General features: G+C 46.3%; 1 protein-coding gene across 16 annotated transcripts in view; it reads right to left on the reverse strand.

Moving 5' to 3' along the window:
* Window positions 1-22,280, reverse strand: part of RBFOX2 (RNA binding fox-1 homolog 2) — a 168,276-nt gene that overhangs the window by 139,229 nt on the left and 6,767 nt on the right. The gene's annotated exons all lie outside the window — the stretch shown is intronic.

The raw sequence follows: 22,280 nt of genomic DNA on the forward strand, positions 1-22,280 counted from the left end.
GGGAACACTGTGCACAGTGTGACGTCTATGATCCAGTAAATACAAGGTCACTCTGCATGCACAGAAGTCAATAGCATAGAATATTGATTTCCCTCCTCTTTTAGTAGGCAGAAGCATTTTAAAACAGCAGCTCATCTTCACTTCCACTCTTACTCAACACGAACAGGACAAGGCTCATAACAAGGCTTTAAAATTCAGCGCTGGGGGCATCTTTGGCTGTAATTGTTACACAGGGAAGCATTTCACACGTAATTCGTGCTAAGCCACTCATTACAGGCCAACATGCTTATGGCACGAAAATCCGGCATGCTCAAACATGATGGCTACAAGCTTTCAAAAGGCAAAGAGGACTACAGAGTTCTGCCTTAGTGGATGGCTTCATTGCTTCTGCCCTCTCAAAAAACAGGATGGAGAATACAGAAAATAACAGGACAAGGGAGATGATAGACCTCAGATCCAGAAGGGAAGTCAGTTGATCGCAAGCTTGTTGGCTGGTTTTGTAGATATTCAGAGGCTGTTGCTCAAAGGCTAAAAAGAAAAGTACTCCTACTCTGCAGAACAAAATTATAGTTGTTATATTACCTGCAGAAGAGAAGGCTGAAACTAATTTGTTGGCTGGGTGTGAAGAGGCTGTGATATAAAATTAAACATGCCTTGCTTTTACGGAAATGGGCATGAAAAGGAGATAGAGGCACAACAGTACATGATTCAGATGAAATCATGCTGTATACCAAGTGCTGCAGGCAAATAGGTGAGAGAGAATTTTTCTGTGCCCTGGACACACTGGCCTGATTGCATAAACCGCCCTAGATAAGTTACAGAAATTATTTTCCCAGGTTCACGTTACAAACCAACTTCCCTTTCCCCAAAGACATCATATCTTTGAGCAGCCTAGCCAAATGCAGCTTCATCTCCGGGGCGCTGCAAGTGCCCGCAGCCAGCCTGCTGGCCTGAGAAAGGAGAGAAACAAGGCAGGCAGGCTGAAGTGCCAGAGCTGTAATTGCAAGGGGTTAAAATGCCTGGAGGAGGGAGGAAGCACAGGGCTTGGGGTGAAGAAAAGGCAGGCTTCAGGAGCGCCTCAGGAGCCAGGGCTGGTTCTGATTAAGCCCGCAGGATTGTGGAGTTGCACAGGAAGCGCGGGGGGGGGGGGCGATGAGGGGGAGGCATAGGGGTCTCAGCCACAGCCATCCCAAATACACTAGAAATCTTTGTGTTCCAGCAGGACCATCTGGAAACAGTTAGACAAAACAACTCCCAGGCCTTCCCTCCCAAAATAAAAAAAAAAATAAATCCACTCTTAAGACCATTAAGCCTGGCCTCTTCGTCCCCCTCCTGGAAAGCTCCTCTTCCTGCAACCACGGGGAACAAAAGGCCATCTATACAAGGGAACGAACCCCCTTCATTGCTGCAAGGGCGGTTTGCATGGCACAGCAGCCCCCTCTGCCCACCAGGGGCATCCCAAAGTGGCATGACAAGGGAGAGAGAAAGCCCGAATCCTCTGCCTCACAGCCAGCACATTGCTTCAGAAGTGGTGCTGGTGAAAGAGCATCCAGGGCAATATTCGCACCTGGTAAGACCAACATGGGGAAAATACAGTCAGCGAGTCCAGCTGCAGCCAGAATATCCCCAAATGGGAAATGTGCACGTTGAGGGCTCACTCTGAATTTTCGTTCCTTGGAAGCTCCTATTTCTGTGCCAAAAATCAGCACACGGATGCGAAAGAATCCACTCCAGGGGAGACAAATATTCCAGATGTATGCCAGAGATTTAATTCTGTTCTTAAGAGGATGGAAAGACCATGATGTGAAGCACATCATCATGGTAATGCTGCCCTGCTGCCTCAGAGGTACAAAGAATCAGAAGAGCGACAGAAACCAATCCAGCCATTTTCAACCCCTGAAGGTCTCCTTCTGATAAGGACTGGGACAACCCATTAGTGGCTGAGCACATGTTCTGGAGACAAAGAGGGTGACTGTCTCCAAAAATGCTGTTCACTTATATTTTAAAAGGGAAAAGGAGAGGTAATGACTGTTGACTGCTACCAGAATAAACTACCATGTAACAGAGATGTACTCTTCCTTCCTTGCCTTTAACTTTATTCACCTCTCCCACACACATCACGATTTTTCAGGATTTTTCTTCTAATTAGACACCCAAGTGCTACACACTTGCCTACAAAAACATGCAAACATATCAAAACAAAATCAAAGCTAACCTTTCAACATCCCAATTAAACAATTACATATGAAAAGTAACAGGACTGATTCCTGCTATAACACAATGTCATTCCACTACAGAAAACACATCTTTGCTTTTCTTCTTACATCCACCCTGTAACTGAGTGACATCTCTTTATGGGCCACAGCCAGTCTGAATGGGTTGTCCATAACCAGAGTGCAATTCATAAAAATAAAAAGCCTTAAAATAAAAGTTTTTCTCAACCATTAGCCAAGGACTCCTTGGAATCCACTTCCATTATACAAACCTCCTCACTGTTCCTGCAAAGCTAACTGTTGCTAAACACGATTGCCCCGAGATGCCAGCGTGGTAGCTGTAGTCACACCTCTCCAAGTATATGAAAAGAGAGAAATCCTGCCTAAGCTACCAGAAATAGCCACCCTAGACAAACTGTCCAGTATGGCAGGCTATAGCTGATGCCCCAACCTAGGCAAATATGCTGGAGGAATGAAGCACCCCCGTGCAGGCAATGGTCATAGCTAGAAAAGGGTTAAAACAGGAAGGAAGGGAGAACTAATCAAAGAATCTCCTTCCCTCCCAACAGAGGAACACCACCTCTCTGGAACAGTTTTGAGAGGAGTTTCAGTACGTGCTTTGTTTCGAAATTTTAAGAGAAAGGAAGAAAGACCTGCCCTTCATTTGGAAGGCTGCATCCAAAGAGTCGGGAGAGTGCTCTGCAAAGAGAGGAAGATTCAAAACAAAACACCACCCAACCCGGCTGTGGGGACAAAATGAGGCATTTACAGTAAGTTACTGTTTCCATTTCGTTGCACACAGAAGCAAGGCAAGCCACTCTGAAGGGGTTTCTAACAAAGATTGTGTTACTGTGGAGAGCAAAATTATCCAGCGAGGTATCTGTAAGTGGTCTGAATTCTTCAGTTTGGCCCAGACGGGAGCGCTAGCCCTGCTTATAAGGGAAAAGCTGCTGCTGCTGCCTGTATTCCACGCACAAGGGCCAAGAACTTTATGTATTAATGGAAAAATGAAGCGAGAGACTGCCAGCAGTCTCAGGCATTGGATATTCTTATACTATTGTACAACGCGTGTTTAAATGCAGCCATCGACCACAAAAATAAGATTGCAATTAAACAGCGAGAGGTCATAGGAACAAATCAGGCCTGCGTAAGGTCAAAACAAGTGCCAGAGATATTTGTGCTGACTGCACCATTAAAACACCAGGCTGCTGCACCCCAGGCATCTACAAGGCTACAAGACCTGGGTCTGCTGAACAGGCAGGAGATAGATACAAGTTCTTGCCTGCATCCCACAAACCTGCATTGCATTTCTCTCATCTTACCAGCTTTAGGTTTAGCTAAGGCCCAGGAAGTCCTCAGAAACAGCAGACAACCTCCTTATAGAGCCTCGGTTCTGCCCTATTGTCTTTACAAATAGTCTGAAGCCGCTGGAGAAAGACCCACACACCTCCCCAGGAGGTCTCTAAAACCCCGGATTGCACATTCCTGCCAGCACCACATGAAAGCATCAAAGCCCCCTCCCTTCCCTGCCTGCAAGACAGCATAATAAACAAGCCACTCCACCAGTGGCGGAACTAACTAAAACTAGTTCCTCAGAGATTTGTACCTTCTGCCCCCTGGCCATTTCCCATCCCAGCCTCCCACAGCTATAACCACAGCCCCCCTTGCCATGTCGCCTGCCATGGTCCTGCTGGGCAAGAGGGGGAACACACCACGGTCAGACCAATCTGTCCACCCACTCCATGTGAAGTGTGTAATCCACAAGTCCTTATCACCTCGTCCTCCGTGGGGCACTCGCCTGCATCTCTCCCCCCCACAACCCATCACCGTTCTTCACAAAGTTTTCACAAAGGAAGGTGTTGGCATTACAATTCTACCAACTTTTAAATGCAATTGAAATTACTGCTTGGTTTGTAAGTGAGCACATGTGGGAAGGGATTGTCACAGCACATTCACATAAAACTTGTTTCCTTCACAATTTAGTCTAAAAGCCTCTTCTGCGTGCAATCCCTGGAGACTTCTTTGCATTAAGAAGTTACATTTCCCTCCCTGAGCCTACAGATGAAATGCAGAACAGAAGAGATCTAAAAAACTTGGAACCTGAAATTACAGCATCGTGTATCTTCCTATGCAGCACATTCAGATGAAGGAAACAAAAAAAGGGAGCCACCCTCCCACTGAACACACAAACAGCTTAAATTAGGTACAGAGAAAGTGGCAGTATAGCAAATTTCTGAACTGGAGCAGACTGAAGGCACCGTGGCAAACAGCAGTCGAGAGGGCCAGTCAAAGCTTCAAACCATGCCAAAGCACCACTGCTTTTTTGTTTTATTTCTCAAGGTTTCTTTGTAAAAATAGCCAGCAATTTTATTCAAAGCTCTAGACAGTTGCAGCACTATAAATTCAGTTCTCCTTGCTCCTTCCTTCTGCATACTTGGTAACAACTGCTTGACCCAAGTATAAAGAGATTAAAACTCAACTGCCTTGAGCTATACGGTGATACCAAACACCGTCTAAGAGCCAGATTAAGCCAACCTAAAAAATCACACTACCAACAAGGGGAACTGCCCTGTTTTTGCCCCTCATGCTCTCAAGTGTGTGTCCCTATCTCATCTCTTGCATGCACAGTAGGGATCACAGAAGAAAACGGCAAGTCAAATCAGCTTGCTGATCCTCCTGGAAGCTAAACCCTCTTCCTAAAGGAGAAGGATTACCACGTGGTTGGAGTCGGAGAGAAGACAGGGCTCCTCTTTCAGTGAAAGCAGAGTCTTAGATCAGCTTAAACCAATGATGAAACTGCAACAATGTGAGCTATGCTGACAAGCCTCCTTCTTAGAAATTACCGAGCCTTAACCTCCATGCATTTCAGAACCTTTTACACAGGCATCTTTAACACTGCTTTAATATTCAGAGTTTTTACTCCCTTGAAGAACTGATCATAAGAAACATCCAGCAGTCATCTAGGCAGAAGAAGAAAGTCTTATTGCTGATCACATTTCATGGCTTCCCCTTCTCATGCCAAAACATTTCCAATACTGTACGGCCTAACCAGATATGGGTAATGTTTGCTTATACTCGTCTCCTTTCTTCATCCCTCAGAAGCAGGGAGCAACTCAAGTCTGCTGCTTTACCAAAGAGTGGAGGTGCTTAAGTGAGTTTTCATGGGCAAAGGAATGCTCTGTAGCTAGCAGCCATGGGTATCCGAAACAAATCCATCATGCTTGTTCTCTTAATTACTTAGAGTTGTGAGAATCCAGGAGGGAAAAGGCATTTTTATCAATTAAATCTATCCACACTTGGTAGTTTTCTGAACAGTTATTGGGGAAGATCGATGAAAACAGATGCTATTTCCCACCCCAGCCCCTGGATTTGCAAAAACACACATAGACCCTTTCTGTTTCCATTGCTTTAGGTTTGTGACCTCCATGACTTTCAGACCAAAAGCACCACTATCCACTACAGGCCCATACGCCACTGTTACAGAGAGATGCCAAAGATTTGACAAGACCAACTGCAGAAGTATTGGCTGATGCTGATTCTAGGGACAATGTTGATGGTAGGATGAGGCACACAGAAGACTTCACTATTAAACATCCTAAAAGTACACATCCTCAGACATCAGAACCATCCATATTTTAGAAATGTTCCTGCTTCTCTGCCTGATGCTACAGCCTCCAATAACAAGATCTGCACATGTCCAAGAGCTGCACACGTCCAAGAGCCAAGAGACTCTACCTCAGCTTCTAATATGATCTGGCTTCAATGCTTAATGCTTTCATCACCTCCCAGTTGGACTACAGCATGGTGACACAGTGAGAGCACATGACTTCAGCTTTTAGAAAACTCCAAATCACACAATTTCATGCCTGGAAACACTGCAGCTCTCCATCCAAATGGCCAAGCAGATCTCAGGGTGAACATTTACACAGGTGATAATGCTCTTCGGCTTCAAGAGTAGTGCACTTTGCAGTACAAACTTCGTAACTTTCTAGGAGCAGTAGGGACATGCTCACTTCAAATCCTCTAACAAAAATATGTAGCGAAACCTTTAATTTACACTAAAAAAGTGAACAGAAATCTTCAAATATCAATCTTGAAGGAGCAAATAATGCTTTTCCTAAAGAGGATAGTGAAGCACAAACATCATCTCATTATATTAGTCACATTTCTTAACGCATTATAAAAAAGCACCTAAACTATGACTGCAGAAAATAGCACAAATATAAACTATACACTTGTGCACAAGACACCTATCTGTATACGAACTTTCCCAAAACTGAAACATAACAGATCCCTAAACTTTGTAGGCAACCAACACCAGTGGGGATTTTGCAGCACTAAAACTATCACAGAAAGAAGAAAGGCCTAGAAAAGTTGCTGGATTTACAGTGCATCTTCCTAGTGCCAAAAATCAAGTATTGAGGCACCAACACTACCACCTGCAGTGTATAAATGTTTGTGTCAAAATGAAGCTTGTAATCCTCCCGAGTGAGACACTGAACCTCCCAAATCCCATCCCATACAAAGACAGCATTGCATCAGTCAGAGTCTATTGAAAGATAGCACTAGTGCCTGGAGGATTACTTGCAGCTTTAAAACAGCAGCAGAAAAATGAAAAAGGGAAAAAAAAAAAATGCTGGAATTTCACACAGATGCTGCTGCTGCATGGAAAAGCTGTTATCATCCACACAGAAAGGCACTGTACAGATTCAGGACAGAAGGGTTGAACACATGCAAATCATAGATTGAATTAGACTGCTTCTCTCCCCCACTGCTCTTCAATCGGATCAGGAGCATGAGGGAAGGAGCTGGAAATCTGCTCCCTTCTGGAAATAGTCAAAAATCTCCTGGGGGAAGAAAAAAAGAGGGAAGTAAGAACAACAAGTTTTCCCTTTCTCCTGCTGCCATTACTAAAGCCAAAATGGGTACAAACAAGAAGCTCCAAAACTTAAAATCTCTACTACACAAAGATAATATAAAAGCACAGCCCCAAACTCTGGTGATGGCAATTCTAGCTGCCTCCTACACCCCAGAAGCAGCCACCTATTACAATAAGGCTTAGCTTCTCAACTGACTACATGTAGGTCTCACCATTCATGAGCCCCAGTCCATCAGCTTTTGTACTTACTTCGAGGGGGGCTGAATGCTTTTTGCTCAGAGCAAAAACACAGCTGAAGCCCTGTGTGCTAATGGCAAAGCGCAGCTCCAGATCTTTTCCCAGTTGCTGCATGAACATCACTGCAGGCTTCACACCTTTGCAACTTGTTGTCTCCCTTTGACTCATCCAAGTTTAAAAGCAATAGGAGGAAGCTTGTTTCAGACATTTCCCTCTCCTCTGTTGACAGGGAATACTACACCTCTCTCCATTCCTGCCTGTACGAAGGAGAAAACAGGTGGCTTGACCCACTGTTCCCTTCTTTCTAGCCTTTTTGATTCAGTATCTAGTCAATGCCCATAGACACGTGTAATGATCCTACTGTTTGTTTTGCTTCTCTCTCTGTTGAATCACTTCAAGTCCCCTCTGCTGCTTGCTGCAGAGAAGCCACAGCCAGTGATATGGCAGCCATCACTTCAGAGGTAGCAGCACACTCCACTGCTCCAGGCATAAGAGTCAAAGCAGGGAAAAGAAGGATATCGCATCCTTCCCCCCAGGTTACCCATCACAGCCACACACCGCAAATTGAGGCCAGGGAGACAAGCAGCAACTCCGAAAGGCTTTGCCTTTGGCTGAGGGGCTGACATTCATTAGGAAAAGCTGATGGCCGGCAGAAAGGTGCACCCCTCCAGCATCCAGGATGTGCTCTGGAGTGAAAGGCCTGGGTTTCTTTCTGGAAGGGAGCTCCATTTTCTCCAGCACCTGTCAGACCCTAGGGACCCCAAAGCACTTTATCAAACACTTAAATCCCCCAGAATCCCAGAGGGCTGCAACAGCACAGGATTTAAAAAAAAAAAAAAAGCCAACAAAAAAACCCCACACACCAGCCCCTGCCACTTTGTACTCAATCATTTACATGTCACCTCTACTACAGAAAACAATTTTTGAGGGAAATTACTGGTTACAGTTCTGATTGGTACCCCTATTTTGCTCATCAAATACACTAGTTTTTAAGTATCAACATAACTACTAAACAAAAATTCAATCCAAAGTCGAGGCTGATTTATTTATCAAAATCACCATAAGGAGATTCTGGACAAAGAGGACGAGACAAAGAAAGGGCTGATTTACATGATCCAATTAGAGGTTAAAAAAAACCCCACTCCTCTGTGCAGCCAGGAGGAGGACCTGAAACTCCATCCGGCCCCATCAACTGGGACCAGAGAGCACTCTGGTCAAAGGAAGCTTCCCCAGGGACCAGCCACCTGCTGTAATTGCTTAAAAAAGAAAATATAGAGGAACAAAGCAGAGCTGGGATCAATGCAACAAAGATGGTACCAAACACACATCCTGAAGCTCTTGCAAAGAGAAGTGATATTCTCCTCCGAAAGTATAACACGTGCCTTCGGTACCTTTTGACTTGTGCTAATGTGAACAGTAGAGATATTTTAAACATTTAACAAAAAATTATTCACATTAGTAAGACTGACACCATCGGCAAACGGGAAATGGCTTCCATTAGGACAATAAAGAAAACATTTCCTCTCAGAAAATGTGAAACGTGATTGCTTTTTAGCACAACCGCCCCTGAAAATTGTGTGCAAAAAATAAGGACATGGTTTGCACAGAAATCTATGCCACGAAGACGAAGTACAGATAGGATACCAGATACCGCATATGGAGAGATGGTAGAAAAAGATTAGGACCGGGGAGCCTGGGCAGACTTCAGCACGGCTGCAAGGCAGAGACTGATATAAACACACACAAACCTGCCAACAACCCTTCGAGCAGCGAAAGGGCCAGCGCCCACCTATGGTGCAGAAGGAAAGACCGTGGGACAACCCAACCCACGACTACAGAACTCCAGGGTGAGCCTAGCATAGACGGCCACCCCCCCTCCCTGGCCCCGCTCCCCCGAACACACACGGCATGGGGCACCCCTGGGGCAAGAGCAGCAACAAACTCATCACTGGGTGCTGGCAGGGTGCCCCGACACCGGGAATTCAATAGGAACAGGAGGCCAAGGAGGAATGAATAATTCAGGCACGCTGCTGGCTTACACCGCACTGAGGAAAGACGAAGCCAGCTTGCATCGCCTTCAGCCAACATGCGTGCTTACGTTCAGGGTCAAAACGCAAAGCCAGGGTGCGTGCACCGCGCGGGTGGGTGAGCACCGTGCTGCCTGGGAAAGCAAGTGGCTCACCGAACCGTGCCACGCTGGCAGGAGCCAGCGAGCCCTGCCTGCCCTTGCCACCAGCGGGAGCAGAGTGCCGACACACAGCACTGCTTGTTCCCCTCGCACACAGCTCCCTGTGTCCCGCCGGGAAGGAAAAGCCACCGGGAGGGTCATGTGCTCTCCAGCAGCCCAGCTCCCAAAGCTTAAAGCTGAAGAGGATGGAGGCTAATCTCTCACAGCCACCACTCTGCCCTAAGAAAGGCTAGCATTAGATTAGTCTATCAAAAATAGGAAAAGCTGGGGGGGAGGTATAAGGGGTATAAGGGAAGACAATAAAAAAAAGTGTTGGGGATATGAAAAATGTTAACCTTCAAAGCAACAGGGTTACTGACTCAACATTGCATCATGCAGCAGAGGAAACAGCTTTTGGAAAAAAATCCTCTGTGCTGGTTAGTAACATCTACTGATGACCGGGAGCACAGAGAAACACTGGTGAGAGTCTCTGCCTCCTCCACCCAGACTGAGAACAGACACTGATTACAACTCACACTCCAGAAACACAACTTCTTTTTGCTGCCACCAGGAAGGGGAAAACCTCAAGAAGGGCAGAAAGTAACTCTGGATTTCTTCCCCCCCCTACTTTCCACAAAAACACATCTGACACTGAAACTGTTCTGCCAGACCTCAAATCTCAAGGCCAAAAGAGACCTGGTAGATCAACCTGATGTTCTGGGTGCTCCAATTTTTAAGGCGTACCTCTCCCAGCACATGCTGCAACAAAGCAAAAATGCCTCCAGCACATGAGAGCTCTCCCTCCTCCCCCCAGCCCAGCAGCCAGCTCTGCCCCAAGACCAGGTAGCCCACGCTACCCCACCAGCCGGAACAAAAGCACACCAAATCGGCCAGGGCATGAACACACAGCAGTTACAGCAGCCGACGGCAAGATGCAGAGCCTCACCGCATACCGGGCGGCTGATAACAGCACTGAGTCAGTCTTCACCATGAGGAGTTCTCCCCATTGTTTCTGCTCTCAAAGACTTTCCAACCGACTGATTCGGGGCCGAGCACTTCACACCGCAGCAGTGCCAGCGCTGTCCCAGCGAGCTGTACTTCCCGGGCACAGCCCTACGGCTCACGGACACGCTCAGGCAAACAGCGTGTGCAACGGCACTGTACAAGGCTAAGCAGATGGAGGCAGATCAGGTCCACTCTGCTCAATTGGAGCCCCGGAGGGAGGGAAAATATCACATTTGCTACCTACTCCTTTTCCTGCACAGGCAGGCAGGCAGGGCAACGCATCTTAAGCGCAGATGTCTGCCCCATTACGGATCTCCCTGGGGCCTGCAAGGACTTCGACTGTAGTTCAGCAGACAAAGGATCCCAAGCCAAACATGGAGCCCCAAGTAAATCCTCACAAGCCTGGGCTCCAGCAGCAGCTTCTTTATCTTCAGTGCATTTTTTTTTTTTGTTAATTTTTTTTGGCACTCTGCTGACTGTCACAAAGGTAATGTTTGGAATGTACGTATGTACACCAAAAACAGTGCAGAGAGAAAATGTTAACAGCGATATTTTAGCTGAATACAAACTTCGTACACAGCATATTTAGATCAAGCCTTTTGACACTTCAGATCACATTGTACAAACACCTGCAAACCAGTAGCTCTTCCTTTGTAAACAGAGGTGGAACAAGAGAAGAGGGGGGGGAAAGAGTACGAAGTCCCTCTCACCCTAGATCTCTTATTCCTTTTAACGAACAGGAATTACTGCATCATTAGATTTAGTGGCAGTACTTAAAAACAAATCAGATTTGGTGTGAGGAAAATAAAGCTATTGACTCCTGACATTTGCAACTTCAAGTATATTAGACCAGCTCCTCCATTTATATTTAGTACACTGGTAAAGAAAGCAGCAGTCTCTAATTAAACAGACAGAGCATAATCTTTACCAAGGGATCAAACACACCAGAAACCTTCCCCTTCCTGGTGCCACAGCTCCCTGGGAAGCCATGCTCTCGCACGCTGTGGAAACCATCCCAGCCGAGTGAGTCACTGCCGCTATCCCAACGGGGCACGATCTGGAGGGCAGTTGGAAACAGCTGCAGGAAGATCAACCGGAGAGAAATTCAGACATGGTCCCGATTTTGCCTACTCCAAGAGGATTGTTTTATTCTTCTCACTTTGTCTGTACCACAAGCCTCCCACACACACCCTGGGACTGTCTCCCCATCGAAGGGGACCACAACCACCATTTTAGCTTCACTGACAGCATGATGGACTCCAGAAGCCCGAAGAAACTGATGAGACGTGCCTCTCGCTGGCCAGGGAAGGCCTCTGGCAGCAAGGTCTCAGGCCATTTCCTAGCACAAGGGAAAAGGAAAGCAGCGCGAATTGGAGGCAGCAGAGGGTTGCGATTTGGGAGTGCAGGGCTCTGTCAAATGCTACCAAAGCAGGTTTTGGTATCACTGAGTTTTTATAGAAGCTGCAGACTTATAGCTCTCACCTACTTCCCCAACTCATATCTTTCAAGGAATTTATTGACTTCCTAACAAGCTCCTTACTATAAAATGTTCCTTATTTTTCTCATGTTTGCATTGGGCACAAACAGTGCTGACACTGCTTGTGCACGCGCTGCCCAAATTCAGTGAAAAAAAGATGAAGGATGCAATTTCCCTTTAGCTTTAAATTCAGTACGAAACACATGAAAACCCAGCCTCTGCCATATGACCACACAAGACCTGCAGACACACAGGGGTCTACACACAGGTCCACAAATAAACTATTTTGGCCTTTTACCAGCACAGCAGCACACACGAACCAACGAAGCATCCTGAAACGTAACTGACCTCAGTTTTCATAACCAATCCTCCTCACTCCAAGAAAACTAGAGTTATTTTATACCATGACCTTCGATCTTCAACCCACAGGAAATGGCAAAGTAAGAGCCCAGGAGGAATATTTACAATGAGGAAACAGCTGGAAAGGGGCCAGATAGTTCCTTCTTCTACACGTATAAAGTTTTCCAGCTCCCTGTCTCAGTTTCTGAGACAGCTGAGAGTCACGGAGCAGCACTGCACTGCACCCAGCTGCAAACATGAATCTCAAACACCAGCCTCCCCTTGACAATCAAAGGAAGGGTGGGAATCTCTCGGTGAGCCTGCCCAGGAGGTAAATATACGGCATAATTGGCCAAACCTCATTACACGGCATCTCCGGCCTTTCTCTCCTCTGCTGCTTGCTCACTGTGACACCCGATCTATCAATCACACAGCTCATCAGCATGCAGTTGCCTGTCCCCCCCTGCCCACACCCTCCCCAGCATGCAGCAGTAATTGCCTTTCCTATTAGCCCACAGCGACAACAGCTGCCATGGCAACTAGCAATGATTTTAATAAGTTTGGTCTGTTTTCAAGGGCAGCATGCGCGTGCCGGCACATGAGTGCGTTGCGGACGCGCGCCAAGGGGAAGGAGGGCCTGCCGTCAGCTACAAAGGCAGAGTTGAAAACGTGGTTAATTGCAGAAACTGCAGACGAACAATCGTTTATCCCCCTTCTCTGCAGGGGGAGAGGAAACCGCTCACTCCTAAAGCATTGCGGGTGTGAGAGAGGTCCACACCAGCGTGGCAGTGCTGAACATGCAAAGGGCTCTCCTTGCCAGAGCTACAGATGCTGCCCAGGTGACCGAAGCAACATGCAGCTGCGCTGTGGGTACAGCGTGCCATGTCAGCGTACACGCTGCTGCTCACGGCACCAGAGAGACAGGCACAACAACCACTCGGCACAACCTTCCCTCTCAAAGTGAGAACAGAGGCAACCCAGCTTCTCCAACAGCTTTTCTCTCTACAACACTGCCAGAGCCTCCTCTCAGGTCACACTGCCTGAGCGTCACAGGCTCCAGAAAGTCAACATGCAGCTACTGGTTTAAAAAGAAAGATCGGCATTAAGGAGAAAAGTTTTGCCATCGTTGCTGAGCACACAGACAGAAAAATCCTGCTGATTTACTGCTTTACTTTAGCTCCTCAAGATCTGGAGTAACCTGTCACAGTCTCAGCTACAAGCATCTCCCCTTCTCCCAACTGCACCCACACCCTTCCAGCATGCCACAGCCCCCCAGGACACCCTGACTCCCCAGGCAGCTACTGATGCCCCATGTCCCTTCCTACCACCACCACGGCACAGAGTTCAGGCTTGCAGTACTTCAGGTTAATCTGCAGATCAGTTTAACCTACTGTACAAGATGCAGTTGCTGCACACCGAGAGCAAAGCTGTGCATTACAAATAAACTACTCCAACACCTGGATCCAAAAGGCACAGCCCCACACCCTTCCACAAACAGTGGGTTCACAAGCAATCCCCTCTTTTTAAACATGACCTAGCAGTCAGGCAGCCACAACATCCACCAAGGTAGGCTGTGCCTACTGTAAATACTCCATGGACACAAGCCCCTGGTGGCCCAGAGTGAAGGGGTGTTATCAATCAGACCAACCTACACCAGGTAACCTAACACTGCTTAACCCAGTAGTACTGACACAACATTTGCAAAGCATAAATTTAATACTACTATATTTTTTTTTGAAAAGCCTCTTGGTTTGGCTTAATCAGCTGTTTGTCATCCACTCGTCAGCTGCTACAAAGGAACACTTTCTGCTATGCAAACCGCACCAATATCTGTAAACTCCACATAAAAAACTTGAAACAGACAAGAAAAGCAAGCATGGCATGGTGAAGCCCAGATTTCCAGATTGGCTGCAAGGCTAAGCACACAGTATCATCCCAGTCTTACAAGCTACGCGGACTCACGGGAGAGGGCATTTAAAAAAAGAGAAATCTGTACAAGAAAAATCTGTACAACCGTTTCCACCATACCACCTATTTTGCACAACCCTAAATAAAACAAGAAACATCTCTAATAACAGGATGCAGATCCATATATGTATTTAATTTTAAGTGAATTTTGGTGCTAGGGAAAGATGCTGTAGTTTAAAAGCTGCAGAGCATACCTTCTGTTAACACAAGAAGCTGATGCAGCACAAGGTGTTAGCAGTGTGCAGCTCACCACACGCTCCCAACACCCTCTAGACCATCCTTGGAGTAGGCAGCAATTAAGTGAGGAGGCCACCTAGTTCAAACTAGAGGAGGAAGGACAGCCCACTCAACCCAGTGCTCTGAGATTTCTGCTCCTCCACAGGTGACCTGGTGGAGTTGTTCCTCTGTGCATTACCTCACATCACACTTTTCTTCCTAACGTGAATGCTACGCAACTGCATGCATTGAGACTTACAAAGGGCTCAAATCCATGATAATGGAGGCTAGGCTAAAGAATACAGGGATATTTAACTGCTAAAAACAAAGGATTAAATCTAAGAACAGGAAGCAAGAGATCTGTTTTGATTCCTGTAATGCTATCTGCCTTGAACAAATTCTGTGGATACATCAGTCTCTGGCTAGCCCATACATGACAAAAAACCTCACGCTACCTAACTCACTGGAGTGACTGAGCCACACTGGAAGTGGTGGAGGAAAAGGACTCTGGGAACCTTCTCTATTCCCATCTTCTGACATCTGAGCTGTGACTGTGAACCTCTCCCCAAAGCAGTAACAGTACTTCATTTTGCTATACATCCTCCCCTCCCAAGCAGCACGTGAAAATGATGCTCCATCCTTGCCAGATTCATTGCTGCCCAGGGGGTTAAATACAGCAACAATGAATTGACCAGTCTTGTTAATTTAATTCAGCTACAGGGGAAATCTGGATACAGAAGCAGAAGCCATGACAATACTGTCAGAGGGCTCTGAACACAGCATTGTATAATTTGCTTTTGGTTGTCATTACTAACCGTGCAAGGAAGAAGAAATTTCCCTACCAGACACTTTACATTTTTATTGTTTAAAGCTCTTCCAGGTAAGGAGAAAGTTTCCTACAGGCACATTGGTTTTTGTACCCTGCCAGTTAGCTTCTCACATAACATGCTGAATTATCATTTGACAAGATGAACTTCCAGTAACTCCAACCCAGGGCTAATTTAATAGTACCCTGAGGTGAAAGTCTCCCTCCAGTCACCTGGGAAGGCAGCACCACCTGCCCTGGCTCCACTGGAACAGAGCAGCCTTTTGGAGATGAGTGGTACCGCGCCCCATCCCCCCTTCCCACTGCAATCTTATTACCACAGTGCATCTGTTTGAACACAGCCCGTACAAAATTCATTGTAATTTTTTCTAGCAACTTCATGGAGATAGCCGCCTCCATGACAAGCACTATGCAGTAACCATCTGTAGATAAGCAGATCAAACAGAGAGTGACGCTAACCATCCAACAGCCTCTGCACCCCAGTAAAATCCATACAAGACAAGAGAAATACTTACCTAGGAATTAAAGTTGAGAAGTGACCTCTTGAGAAGTTCTCCACTACTTAGTGTGACTGTATTCATCATCAAAATCCTGCCCAAGAAGTCAGAGGCAGAGAAAGCCTTACAATGGTAGGAATTCACCCTTGGAAGGGGAACAATGCCACATATTTACTCCTGCCCAAAGGGCCCAGAGATTTAGGGATTGTCTTTAAAATCCTACTCTGGAAATGAAAGTAAAAATTGCTAATCCCAGAACCAACCAGACAGATCTACAAACCTCTGAATCTTAACTGCAAACTCCCAAGAATTCAGGCATCAAGAAATTGGTGACCTAGTATAAGAAATTGCTCAGGAGACTGGACATAAAAACTATATTCCAGACCAACCCTGAGAATCAAGTAAACCACACAAGCTAAACAAAACACTTGATACTGCTGTGCCATCAAGGCTGGTCAGTTTGTCTACTGTACTACGTGTTTTGCAGAGTGTTTGCATCATCTTTTTATCAAGCACCAGATCCAAGAAGCAACCTCACATAATACCTTACAACAGATATGGGATCCCAAGCATAGAGATTTTATGCCTATTTAGAGACAAACATAGACTGCAGAGTTCACAGAGGAGCTTGCTAATGCCTTGTCAGCAGCAGTGACAAAAGAGCTGAGACCAGGCGTCTTGGAAAATTTCAGTGCACACCAGACTCAAAAACACCCATCTCCTGCTATACCTCCCAAGGATGACCAGGGATAGGCACTACTTCAGGCAGACTGTCACCACATTCACATCACAGCCAGAGCACTCCTCTTTCTGAGGCGACAGGGCCACTCTCCCCAGTTCGCCTGCAACCCCACACCAACAAATACGAAAACCTGGGAGAAACAGGAACATTTTTATCATAGGATGAACCAGACCTAGTGAAGCACTATCCAGTCCACATCTACATGTTAAAATATGCAGACTGGCTAGTCTTTTCCCTATCCATAGAGATGCCTCAGATTTTCAAAGGCCAGCATGGTAAGGAAGGACAACCAGATCACCAAAGGTGAAAAACAGCAGCTGGTACAGAAAGGATGGAACAAATGCAGAAAGGATGAACAAATGCTATATCGAATGCTGCACTGCAAAGCAAGTCAATCTCCCTATCCCACAAAGCTACCAAGACTGTAAGCTACTTCTATGGTAAATGCCTGCAGCAACCCCGAGCTCCAAAAATGAAACAAACGCCAAGCTCAAAAAAATAAAAACCCAATGCAGAAACTATCTTCCTGTTTGCACTGGAAAGGTCATGCCTATTTAAGGAAACCTTCCCAAGCAACATGGACATGCTCCATCTACATCCATCAACTAACAGCCCAGGGTTAAGTGTATTCACTCATCAAAAAATTCCTAGTTCTTTAAGAGAGTCATGGTCCAAGCTGCAAATCTAACCCATGCTCACTTCTCCTGGCATGCAAAGCAGTCACGAATACCTGACACCACTCAAGACGAAAACATCAACTCACTGACCAGCAGCGGAAGAATCCTTACTCACCCCTTTAAGCACTGAATAATAGGAGGAAAACACACACAGAAAAAGTGTCTCAGCACCTCCATCTATTCTAGTCAACACCTTCCCCATAGGAAACACCCACCCCCAGGAGAACAGATACACTGGTCACAGTCTGGCTGAAAATGATACACTCAGATATGTTCTCAACCCCATAGACAAAGATGTTTCAGAACAGAACATGAAGCATCAGAAATTCTTAGTGGTGCTAATTTGTGATTTATTGACAGAGAAAAGTTATTTTCAGAATATGCAGTATTTGGCACTGACCACATGATGCTTCTGTTGGAAGAAGAGATCGGGCAAGATGGTGAAATGCAGTAAGTTTTTCTGGAAGGATGCAATCAGTGGACAGAGGCACACACAAAAAAACCAGACCTAATTACAAGCATCATTTCAATTTCTTGGCATAGGCACACACAGACATATATACAGACACATATTAGGTAATTGGTCAGACAACATATATTCAAATGCCAGTCTCATTCACCACGTCCAAGTCCATCACAACAGTCCAGCTCTTGGACAAGACTAACTCACAAGTCAGTAGTGGGAACTGGAAGAAGGGATGAACAGATGGAAACACCACAGAAAGTTAAGTCCCACTGTAACCGTCTTTATCTGAAAAATTAAAATCCCAGTTGGTCCATTTCCTTTTTTTTTTTTTTCCCTTCTCCTCTTCTCTGAAGCTTTCTCTGGCCCATGGTGGATGTTTAACCATCATATGGACAGCACTGTTCACAAACACCACACCTCCTCCTGCTGAATCCATCCCACCCTGGCAAACAATGGCCTTGCCTCCGCTGTTTGTGACTGTGACCTCTCCGCCCAGCTCTCACAAAATGAGGCACTTGGATGTGCAGACCACCACTCTTGGAAATCTAACTACCCCAGGAAGTCAGAAGTTTCCTAGGAGTGCTTAGGTATAAACGTCATACACAGAATCAGCAGATGCCAGGTCTCCACTGGATTCATGTGAGCATTGGGGAGGCCTCCAGCTTCATCTCCTACCCTCACTTCAAGACAAAAAGAGTTCCTAGAACACACCCGGAGGCACAAAGAAGGCATTGCCAGGTTGGTCTTTATCTCCTCTTGAGAAAAAGGCAGTGGGGTGGAGTGTTTTTTCCTCCCCTACAGTGTCATAGTCAGACAATCCTGGCAACAAGACAGGGCATCCAGTCTAAAATCCCGGTCATCTTCTCCAGGACTCACTGCAGATGACACAGCCCCAGCCATACAGCACGTTTCTGGTCCTCCCTGTTCTCAGCACTGCACTAAGCTAAGAAGAGGAGAACCAAACACCCATGCAGAAGCAATAAAAAGCAGGCAGTGATGGGACGCATCAGGGACAGATTATTCAACAAGCAAAAGGAAGGAGATACCAAGTCCACGATCACCCAAGTACTTTTCGCCCAAGACAAACGAATCCCAAGTAGGAAGATTGTTTTGAAGCCCAAATGTGTCACAAAACCTCCCCAGCAAAACATGCCTTAGCTTGCTTCCCTCTCCTCCCCACTAACCCCACAAGTGCCCACACTGAGGCCTGTGTCCCCAGGAAGGGGAAGAGTTGCGGGTCCCCCACACAGCCAGTGCAGAGCGCAGGTCGGGAGCTGGTTCCTGCCTTTCCTGTCCACACAGCAGCTTTCAGCTTGCTAATATACCAAAGCATGCTTTTAACTCAAAAGGCAAGGTAGCTATATTCTCTCCTAAAATAGCATTTCAATTGAAGAAAATCAAGGGCTGTGGATTATAAAACACCAGTTACAGCTGCCCATGCAACTTCCCCTCTTGTTTCCTCATGTGCAGGGATGTTACAACAAATCAGGCTTATGTGCTACTTTTTCCTGACTCCTGCTTTATTCAAGCCTAGGAAGCATTGTACTCTGAGCAGGAAAAACAGCTGCAGAAACCAAAAGGTATGTGGTTTTGTAGCTAAGGACAAGCAATATCCCTTCTACTTATAGATTTCAAACCTCATCTTCCACGTAAGGTTTCACTATGATGATGACCAAGTTACGTAATTCAAGCTTTTCTGCTGTTTTTTGAGATGAAGGCAACACGGCTTTACATTTGCCCAACACCACACATTTAAGGATCAGTTTGTGGAAGTGGTAGGTATTCATATATACAGTGGGAGTTGTAGAGAGCTGTAGATCAAAGATTTAAACATTACCAAAACCTCACCAGCTACAGTAAAAAACACAAATAAAAAATAAATCAGGTTGCAAGTGTCAATGGGATTTTTGCAAAACTGGTCTTATTACCAGTACCTCAATTCCTCATTTCTACAGTAAGAGATAATATACTTTTCTGCCTCTCAGGAAAACTGCAAAAATAAGATCATTAGTATCTGTGAAGCACCCACACTACAGTGGTGATCACTGTAGAAGAGACCATTAAAAATTAATAGTTCTGTATTCAGTGCAAGGTTTAGATTATCTGCAGTAAATTCAGTTTGGGGTCACACATGAGATGAAAAGGAAGATGTGAAATACTGAATAGCTCTCAGTCCAAAGCCTGACCTCACACTCATTTTAACAGATAACAAAACTCTCGCTATATTTAATAGTGCCTCAGTGATGCACTTATGGAAGTGAAGTCATCTCTAAAAACATGAAATGTACAAACACATAATTAAGACCTCACATGGTGCCTTCTTGTCACATCCTCCTGCTGGGCACTTGCTGGGTACGAGCTGCGGGCCCTACCATGCTGGATACACCAGGTATTAAATCTCCCCAGGTTGTAGCCTGCTGCAGCACTGGTTCTCACTCCAGCACTTTCTCCATCTCCTCACCCCTTTGTATTGAGGAGACAGCACCCAGCAGCTTCAGACCACCCGGGACGAACACCAGTTCCCACAGCACTGCCATAGCATTCACACACCTCTTCCTAAAACTGAAGCATTGAGGGCATTCTGCATTTTCACACACTTGAACTTCCACTCCTGGACAAAACAAGTAACAGGGCAGGCAGGAGCTTCGGAAGTCAACTTATTTCTCCTCCAGGCTGCCCAAGAGACATTCAGATCTTAGCAAACCAGCAGAAGTGATGTGTACACTTTACTGCCTCAGTTTCTTCCACGATCCAGATCGTTCCCGTGGCCAACATCAAACTCCTGCTTCCCACTCTCATACATCCCTCGAGCCGCAGGACATCGGCCCGTACCACGCTGCTAGCTTCCACCTCCTTCGGTATCCCGTATGGTTTAATCTGCTGTGGCAACACCACAGCCTAGGTTTCCTTCCCTGAAGGAAGCTTCTGGTTCTCCCCAGGTTGTGTGGCTGGTCCCACGCATAGGAGTAGAAGCGGCATCACTTAGAGAGAGTGGTCTTTAATCCCAGGAACCACCCCAGGTCACTCCAAAGCTGAGCTTTGAGAAGAACTGTTGCCTACAGGCAAGGGGAAGTACCTACAAACATACTCCATCCTGGTCCTGCTTCGCTCCAAGGCTACACAGGGCTTTTAAAATGAAACAATGATAGGAAAGAGGCCTCTGGTGGACCTTCTATCCAGGACAGGAGAGTATGCAGGGTAACGGAGAAGCCCTTTAATGCACGCACTTCCCCTCATTTCTTCTTCCCACAAGAAGGAAGCAAAGCCACAGAACACAATAAAAACAAAAAGTTGGGCAGAGATGGCTCAGAAGCACCACCTCACAGTGGCTGCTCTGAGAGTCACGCCTGGCTACACCGCCTGCCGAACCAGGGCCCCAGGGGGAAGACACCCAGCCCTGCAGGAGGGCAGAGCCCAGCCTTCCCCGCCCAAGACAGCCTTCCCACCCCTCTCCGGGTAAGGGAACGGCAACCGCAAGCAGCAAATTATAGGCCTAGGATCCCAGCTACAGCCTCTCCTCAGCCCACGCAGCACTAAATCAAGGCTTTTAAGTGATGCCTTGGTGGGATTTTCTTCCTGGGCATCGCCCCCAATGGTGACAACCACCCCAAGCATCTGCAGGAATCTCCTACAGAAATAGCAGGGAAAAGCTGTGTGGAAAGCCTGAGCTAAAAGAACACGCTCCGGTCCCTTGAAGAAACCCAAGCTGAATCCAGATCTCAGGGCCTCAAAGGCCTCTGGAGAGAATATTTTGATATTTGCAACACACAGAAATGCCACATAACGTTCCTTCCTTAGCCTCTCTACTAAAGGAAATTTAGCTACATACAGCCAGAGGGTAAAAAGTTCCCCCCCCGCCCTTAAATGGTGCAATTCTTCCCCATCTCTATGCTAATACTTGCATTATTGCTGAGGCAATTACAAACAGATAGAACCCAAGAAAGTTGCAAAGAAAAAGCAACAATTGCTTCTAGCCCACACTCTTCCAAGCAAGCATCCAATTTTCCTGCACAACAAACTTTCCTAGACAAAGGCAAACACAAGCAACAGCCCCAGGGAACGCACAGCCACTTCAAAGACATGCCACCAAATCCCACTGTCCTACCCAAGAGGTGCAAGCAAAAGATCTCGGGACCTCTTTTCTAATAGGTATGAACCACAGGTACACTCCATCCACACGCCAAAGGTTAGGAGGTGGCAATGGTGTAGCTGATTGAACACCAATGTTGCACCAAGTGAGCCGGCAGAAACTGCAAAACTTTCCTGCTCTGCCCAAACAGATGCTGGATCCAGCTCAAGTTCAGCTGTTGCCCCTCATTAAACAAGACGGCTTTTGTATACAAAATTTGGCGGCTACTTCAATACATCATATCATTGCTAAGAAGCTGGCGTCCCATTTCTTTCAGTCCAGCAAGAGAGCTGCTAGGGGTGGTTTCGATAGATGCCGTATGTACGTGTGACAAGCCAAACAAGAGAGAGACTGGAACGGTTCACAAGCCTCTTCCCACACACCCTGGAAACCCTCCAGAACCAAGAATGCAGGTTAGAAACTTCAACCTATGATGGGCTCT

Source organism: Phalacrocorax aristotelis, chromosome 1 (genome assembly GCF_949628215.1).
Source record: "Phalacrocorax aristotelis chromosome 1, bGulAri2.1, whole genome shotgun sequence".
NCBI lineage: Eukaryota > Metazoa > Chordata > Aves > Suliformes > Phalacrocoracidae > Phalacrocorax > Phalacrocorax aristotelis.